Source organism: Kryptolebias marmoratus, linkage group LG2 (genome assembly GCF_001649575.2).
Source record: "Kryptolebias marmoratus isolate JLee-2015 linkage group LG2, ASM164957v2, whole genome shotgun sequence".
Taxonomy (NCBI): domain Eukaryota; kingdom Metazoa; phylum Chordata; class Actinopteri; order Cyprinodontiformes; family Rivulidae; genus Kryptolebias; species Kryptolebias marmoratus.
Window position 1 is genome coordinate 2,604,618 of NC_051431.1, and position 7,939 is coordinate 2,612,556.

Below are 7,939 nucleotides of genomic sequence, written 5' to 3' on the forward strand. Positions count from 1 at the left end.
TCTAATGAAGGTGCCTCATTAAATACTGGTGGATCACTGGATGACAGGTTTTCTCCACTGAGTGAAATGACCTGGAAGCATCTGAAGCATCTTTCAGAAACAGTTCTGTGATGTGAGCCTCCTCTGGTCCTTCACGATTGGAGCCAACACATCCTGCAAAGATGTCGGCTGTCATGAATGAAGTCAGCATTGTGGAGCTAAATCGGTTTTGTGTCTTGATATTTGTTGTTCCCTGTTGTTTCACTTGGATATTTTCCCGTGTGATTTGGTTTTCTCCCCTTGGTTCCTGAAATGCTTTAAAGCGCAGCTCAGATGTTTCTTTTATTACCTCAAAGGAAAAGGAAACATCACAAATAAAGTGCCGGAGCATCCTTTACAGAAACAGAAACAGAAAGGCAGATGATTCCTGCTCCGAGAACTCAGAGAATTTACTCATAATTCTATAAACTGAGATCGCTCTGAATGCTGCCTTCTGCAGGTAAGATACTGACTACTCTAATTGTAACAATAATAATAGAATAGGCCTGTTTCGTGCTGTTCTAGAGAACCAAACAGAAACATTTCTGAGAGTAACTGGATCTCAGAGTGAATCAAACCAACCTGAGCTTCAGTTTGAGGTCAAATATTTGTACTATTACCACATCTAAAGTACTAAAATACATGTTTTATTGCCACATGTATTAGAGAAAGTGCCCGGCGTGTGTGAGAGTGTCTTCAGGAAGGTTATAAGGCTAAGTGGTGATGAAAACAAACAGCTCCTTCCATCTGCGCTCTTTCCTGACCTTATTAGGCTGCGTTAACTGAGGAGAAGCTGCACACACATTTCAGCAGGACTCGTTTGTCTGCGTGGGCGAGAAGGGGGCACGTGGCTGCAGAACAACGTGTCCTAAACAAACACACGTCCAGGAGACACTTCAGGTCCCCTCCAAGACATCACCAATTATTTCTCAGTTACAGACAACCGTGACTCCTCAAACACACTCGGAGATCTTTAGCTGCTCTTTGGATCGCTCTCAGAGAGCCAATTACCACCCACCCGCCCACGCCGCTCCCCTCCGCCCTGCCAGCCGCCCACCCGCCGCTGTATCCAGGCAGAAGCCTCTGGAGCCGACAAACAGAGGCACCAAACTCATAAACTACACCTTTTATGGCCACAGAGCTGTTCACGTGGCACAACACGCTCTCATGTTGGCCATCGGACCGTCGGACCTGCCTGGAATCTGTAAACCTCTGAGTCTGTAAACCTGAGAGACAATGAAGCGTTAAAAACTCATTATACAGCCAAGTGGGTTAAACTTGCAGGTTTTAAACGATAAATCATTCAGAATAACTGTTTGTCCAGATCTAAGGTGTTTAACAGGCAGTCTGAGGCTATAGCTGAAGCGTTTTAACATAAATATCTTTAAAAACATTTATTTTTCTGTTATTTGTCTAAATCCTGAATTCTTACCACCTCAGATTTATCAAAACACAAAATAAAGCTCAGTTCTTGTGTGATTGATTCAGCACTCACTCTGATCTCTTGTTTTTATTTTATTTCATTGTTCTCATACTTATTTTTATAATTGTACAGGCTCGGCCATTTCTATGGATACACCTTCATAAAATGGGAATGGTTGGTGATATTAACTTCCTGCTTGTGGCACATTAGTATTTGGGAGAAGGGAAACTTATCAAGATGGGTGGTGACCATGGCGGCCATTTATAGTCGGCCATTTTGGATCCAACTTTTGTTTTTTCAATGGGAAGAGGGTCATGTGACACATCAAACTTGTTGGGAATTTCACAAGAAAAACAACAGTGTGCTTGGTTTTAACGTAACTTTATTCTTTCATGAGTTATTTACAAGTTTCTCAGCACTTATAAAATGTGTTCAAAGTGCTGCCCGTTGTGTTGGATTGTCAATGCAACCCTCTTCTCCCACTCTTCACACACTGACAGCAACACTGCAGGAGAAATGCGAGCACAGGCTTCCAGTAGCTGTAGTTTCAGATGCTGCACATCTGGTATGTTCACAGCAGAGACAATCACCTTCAGATGACCCCGAAGATAAAAGTCTAAGGGGGTCAGATCGGGAGACCTCGGGGGACCGTTCAACGACCAATCCACTTTCCAGGAAGTGGAAGTGGGAGAAGAGGGTTGCATTGACAATCAGACACAATTTCCCCCCTCCCGTATACTAATGTGCCACAAACAGGAAGTTAATATCACCAACCATTCCCATTTTATTAAGGTGTATCCATATAAATGTCCCACCCTGTATAACTGTCTCTGCAGACTTTGTGCTGTTTTACCCCATAGAAATACACAAAGATCTCCTTAAATCCTTCAAAATGTTGTTTTCTTTTAAAACGGCTTCAGCAAACTGGCTTTATTTTTATCCTTTTATGCCACTTTCAGCTACCTTTCTGCTACTTTAAGGTTCTTGGCATCTTTTTGCTACTTTTAGCTTGCAGCTATCATTTTGCTCCTTTTAGCTTTTAGCTAGTGTTCCACCACATTTTTAGCGTATCAGTTTAAACTGGACATGCATATGAAGCTGCTGAGTCTTATTGGCATCAGGCTGTGTTGCATTTGATGATAAAAACATATTATGCTGAGGTTTGAGATGAAAACATATAACAGTGTTCGTTAAAGCTACATCCTGGGACATGATGGAGACAAAAAGCTTTTACGTCTGATTTAAATTCACATTGTTGAAGGAACAACAATCAGAGGACATAAACTCTAAAACAAACAGAGCAGACGAGCACAAAACAATGCATTCGCAGAATTGTTTCTCTGAGATAATTAAACGTAATAAAATGAGAGTAATAAAATGTTAATGAAGAGGCGGGTGTGATTCAGCCAGGCATAAAAAGAGGGAACGAAAGAAGAAGAAATGTGCTGAATATTTACAGACCAGCACCAAACGGGTCGCTGCTTATTACAGTTTAAATGTTTAGTTAAACGTCTGAGTCATTTTCTGATTAAACTCCAAAAACAAAGAGAAAGACGGAGGATAAAAGACCGAGACACCCGTCGTCACCGTTTACGGTCGAGAGCTGTGGAAGCAGGAAGAGAAATGATCAGAACAGAAAAAGAGATGAAACGCAGGAGAGACGTGAGCGATGAAGAAAACAGTAGTAACAGTTTATATCACTTTGATGCAAATAAGCTTCTTTCCTGTGCTTGACTCGTAAATGTCAACAAATAAACAAAAAACCCAACATGAGATTTTATTTTATACACATTTTTATAAATAATTCTCAAATCCTGCAGTTTAGGAAGAGGAGGAACTGAGTTGCTTCACTTTTGGAGACGTCAGGAGAAGTTTAATGTTTTGACGTCTTTACCTCCACCTGGGAGGTCGTTTCCAGTCGTGTTGGTTTGTTTGTGTGTCTGTTAGCGAGATGACTTAAAAATTAATTAAACTTTGATGAAATATTCAGAAAATGAGTCTGAAACTTATAAACCCCAGCTGCAGAAGTTGTTGGCTCATGCCACAGTGCATTATGGTCTGTTTTTATGAGGTGGATGTGGCTTACAGTGAACAACTGAACTATTTAAACACAAGTCAGAAACAGGAAATGACATCATCATGTAGCAACAAGACAGAAAGATGGACGGAGCGACTCTGTTAACTTCCAGTGTCCAAAACTGAAGCTTTTCTTATGTTTTTTAGGAGCTGCTATGTTGACTCTACGCAGTAAGGATGTATGGCTGTGCTCTTAATGTGGAAGTCCCGCCTCCACGCCCTCACAGCTCGCCAACAGCCTGTCAATCACAGCGTCACGTGACATTTTTAATAAGCCCAAAACAACTGACTGAAAGTAAACATATTTGAACAAACAGCATCAATTAACGCCTGAAAATAATCAGATGAAACGTATTTTAATTTTTTAAGTTAAGAAAATGTCCCCTTCATTTACATGGAGGGGCGGGGCTTAAAGATTGTACTGCTGCCAGCCACTAGGGGGCGCTCGCCCCTTTGTGGCTTCAACTTCCAGCTTCCAGTCCTGTCTCTAGTTGTAAAACACCTCGACGGCTGCAACCAACAAGATCTGCAGCTCTGAGCTTTCCTGTGAAAAGAAACGCTGCTGTTTTCTTTTTCAGTGGTTGTGTTTTGTGAAATGTAAAAGTAACGTCTCCACATGAAACAGATGTAACTAAATACAGAAGCAAATAAAAAAGAAACAACAGATAAACTTGCCATCAAAGTAACAAATATGGAGAAAACAGCTTTTATGTTACAAATAACAAATCCTCGTTCTCTCATTACAGCCAAGGATTAAATGGACTGCAGCTTTAAAACTTCTTTCTCGCCAACACAATCTGTGCCCTCATCTAACCGTCCACACACACACACACACACACACACACACATTCATACAGCACTCCATTACGTCTCTAATGTGAATAAATCCTTCTGCAGAGTCTAATTGCTGCTTTAGGTCACATTCAGACACCGACGGGGCACATCGGGGACAATGAGGGCTTCGTGTCTGCACACCGTCAGGAATTGAACCTCCAACTCTCTCGCTGGAAGATGACCATGAATCGAACCGCTGATCCACAGCCGCCACAAATGTGCTCCTGTACATGACATTATCCCCGAGGGACGCCACACACACACACACACACACTCAGTGTGAGCTTACTATAGTCACAAACACACATTTCTATTTGAAAGTCACACGTAGTTGGAGGAAGCATTTGGTTAACTTGGTAACAATTGTTTGAGCTGCACACACACACACACACACACACACTTGGAGCAGCTCTTGCAGATAACAGCAGCTAAATGTTTAGTATTCTGAAAGGAGCCATGAAACCAGAGCCACAAACAAAGCCGCCTCTCCGTGACTCTTTACTGTCGGTTAGAAACATTAAACACACTGCTCAGCACGGCTTCACATACAGTAGGTTATACTGTCTCACGTTTGTGTGTGTGTGTGTGCGTGCAAATGCATCATTTACACACACGTTCGCGACGGTAATTCCACTTACCCAAACACGTGGACTTCCGGTGGTTCAGCTGCCCTGAAACAGATAAGAGAATTTAATTAAGACGTGCCCTCAATGAACTAAATCACACAACACACTCGTTTTTTTTAAGATATATTAATGAAATGTTGAATCACAAATCTGTGTGCCAGTTTTAACAGCACACACTAAACAGTTTCATCGTTAATTTCCCCAGAAGGCATCTTGGCACAGCTTCTCCTCAGCCTTAATGTGCGGAAACACCCAGCCAAGCAAATCAATGGAGACCTTGTTTAGGGTTTATCTTTACAGCAACTATAGAAAATCATTCAAAGATTCAGAAGCCAATATTTCCATTGATAGCGTTGCCTGTGTTTGTTTTAGTGCTGGCTCGTGCAGCCCACACGGTGAAAATGAAATTCTCTCCGTTTGGTTTCGAGCTTTCTTCCTTTTAGACGTCAGGGCGTAATTTGTTCTAGCTGCAATAATTGTGCTTTCCTCACTTTCCTCGCCAAGGTTCCTGGTGAATAAAATATAGTTTACAGCACCTGCCAGGCTGAATTAGACGGTAAGAACAGGAGCATCCAGCCTTGGAAGGAAGCGTGGGAATCTGAATGCCTTGGTGGGTTTCGGGGGACTGATGAGTTGGACCGGCGTTCCTCTGACTGAGACGTGCCTCAGATAACAATGAGCCTCTGCTCCTAAAAACCAGAGACTGTGTAGATTGTTTTATTGATCAGGAGCTTTTTAGCTCTGATCCTGATCTGAGATCTGCCAACACTGATGTAATAGTTAGCATTTAATATTTATCCAGAATACTGAAACAGCAGCTGAGTGAAATATGCTGAAGACAGAAAGCTTGAATTTCCTTATTAACAGAGAGAATTTACCTCAACTATTTAGACAAGAAACTATTAAACCTGAAAGCCACGACTCTCCTTAGTAATAATTTACACACAAGTATGTCTAACTTCTCTGTCATGGAGGCGAACCCAGAATGCAGACTCATGTTAGAAAAACTAATTTATTAAATCAAATAAACTAAACAAAGCTAAAGTTAAACATAAAATGACAAGGTGAGGAGCAACAACATAAACCCAGGGGAACAGAGAACAACGAACCAGCAGGGTGTGGGAGAAATGACCGGGTTTTTAAACAGGAGGTGATTGGAAAGTGGGCACAGGTGAAGCAATTAACAAGATTAGAGACAGGTGTAGGTGGGCGTGGCAGGAAGGCAGAAGAGTGACCGGGGGAGGAGTGAATGCTGACGGCAACACAAACAGGAAAAACTAAACTGAAACAAGATAATAAAAATAACAAACTGAAGACACAAAAACCCAAATCCTCACATTTTTTAGCTTCGGACAAATAAACTATCACTGACTGGTTGCTAAAAACTCGATTAAATAAGAGGACAAGGAGTAAATATTCATGTCTGTTTGTGAATATTGTTTGATTTCTAACAGCTCAGGTTGGGATGGTTTGGACACGTGCAGAGGAGGGACAGTGGAAATATTGGACACACGTGGAGCTGACAGGGAAGACAGCGGAGAAGAATGGAGGAGGATCTGCAGAGGGTTGGCGTGACAGAGGAGGATGAGGAAGAGGAACGACATGAAGCTGGTCTCAACACGTTTAATCGTGTTCAGAGCTTTAAAAGGAGCTGGTGATCAACAGGTGAGAGGGGAGGACATGTTGTCCCTTTTTTAACGGTCAAACGAGAAGTCTCGCTAGTTAAACTCAGAGCTGCTCACCTCTGATGAGCTTCATATTTTCCAGAAGTGAGAAATTAAATGTTCACATCAGGAGACAACAACGCAGGAAAGCACAACACAGACAGCCGTGGAATTTGATTTGGTTTTTGGACATTTCCACCACACACAGCAGAATAATACTTTGAATCCTTCCTGCAGACTGAAGTTTCGACCTCAGTTCTGCTTTTTCCACTAAAAACACTTTCAGTTCTCAACTTTTGACACAAACACCAGGTAAAAAACTGTGAGTGTTTCTGACTACAGGAATTATTTCTGCTCTACATAATTCATGACGTAAACGACATCTGAAGCCTTCGAAAACATCCAGTGAGCTGAAAGTCTCTGGCTGCTCACCCACCTAAAATAAAACATGTTTCCTTGTTGATGGACGGTAGACTGAAGCCGAAACGCTCATTTTTTCATCCCAAACTAAGAACCCTGACATTTAATGGATTAACCTGCCTCCAGAAGGCACCGGAGCAATTAGGAAGAGACAGATGTTTAAAAAAAAGATTTTATAGACAATTAGTGTGACAGAAGAACGATATAGCTGCGAGTGTCTTCTTCCTTTCTTTCTAATCTGTTTGTGAGCTGCAAGTTGTTTATTTGATGAAGTTTAATGTTTTTATTTTTTCGTTTGAAAATGCTCCACGGACAAAAAAAAAGGAAATAAATAAAAATGTAAAAGCAGTTTGCAAGTAGTTATAAAATCAGAACCTCAGTTTTAAAACCAAAACAGCAAATTAAGTTAAATATATACCCAATTTTTATACCAGAGTTTTAGACAGTATTGCGGAATGACTGTCAGCTACTACCACACAGAATTTTAGGTCAGTTTCTCTAAAAATGACTGAATTATAGACAGTTTTGCATTTGACAGCCACCTGACTAAACAAAGCCATGTAAAAGCGTTGTTTTTAACAGCACAAATGTTCATTTAGCTCGGCATAAGCTCAGTAAATAAGGTAGAAAACTGTGAGAAAACAGGAATTTACATCCAGGGCCGTAGCTCCCACTGAGGACCCCGGGGTCCGGACCTCAGTGTTTCTCTGCTGTGTTTATTATAAAAACATGAATCCAATCAAGGCTTTTGAACGGCGTGGTTCTCTGCGTAGCTCCACCAGTTTCCTGTAGGAGGCGCTGCAACTGTGTGCAGCTGCAGCCAAACTCAATGTCTACGAAGAAGAGCGCAGCTTTGCTACCTTACTGCTAAAATAAAG

At 41.5% G+C, this 7,939-nt stretch overlaps 1 protein-coding gene across 2 annotated transcripts in view; it reads right to left on the reverse strand.

The window, feature by feature from the left end:
• The window catches only part of slc8a2b (solute carrier family 8 member 2b), a 113,019-nt gene that overhangs the window by 65,365 nt on the left and 39,715 nt on the right, over window positions 1–7,939 (reverse strand). For both annotated transcript variants that reach the window (XM_017437385.3, XM_017437386.3), the window contains exon 2: window positions 4,990–5,022. The gene's annotated coding sequence lies outside the window, so the exon portion shown is untranslated. The remainder of the gene's footprint in view (window positions 1–4,989; window positions 5,023–7,939) is intronic.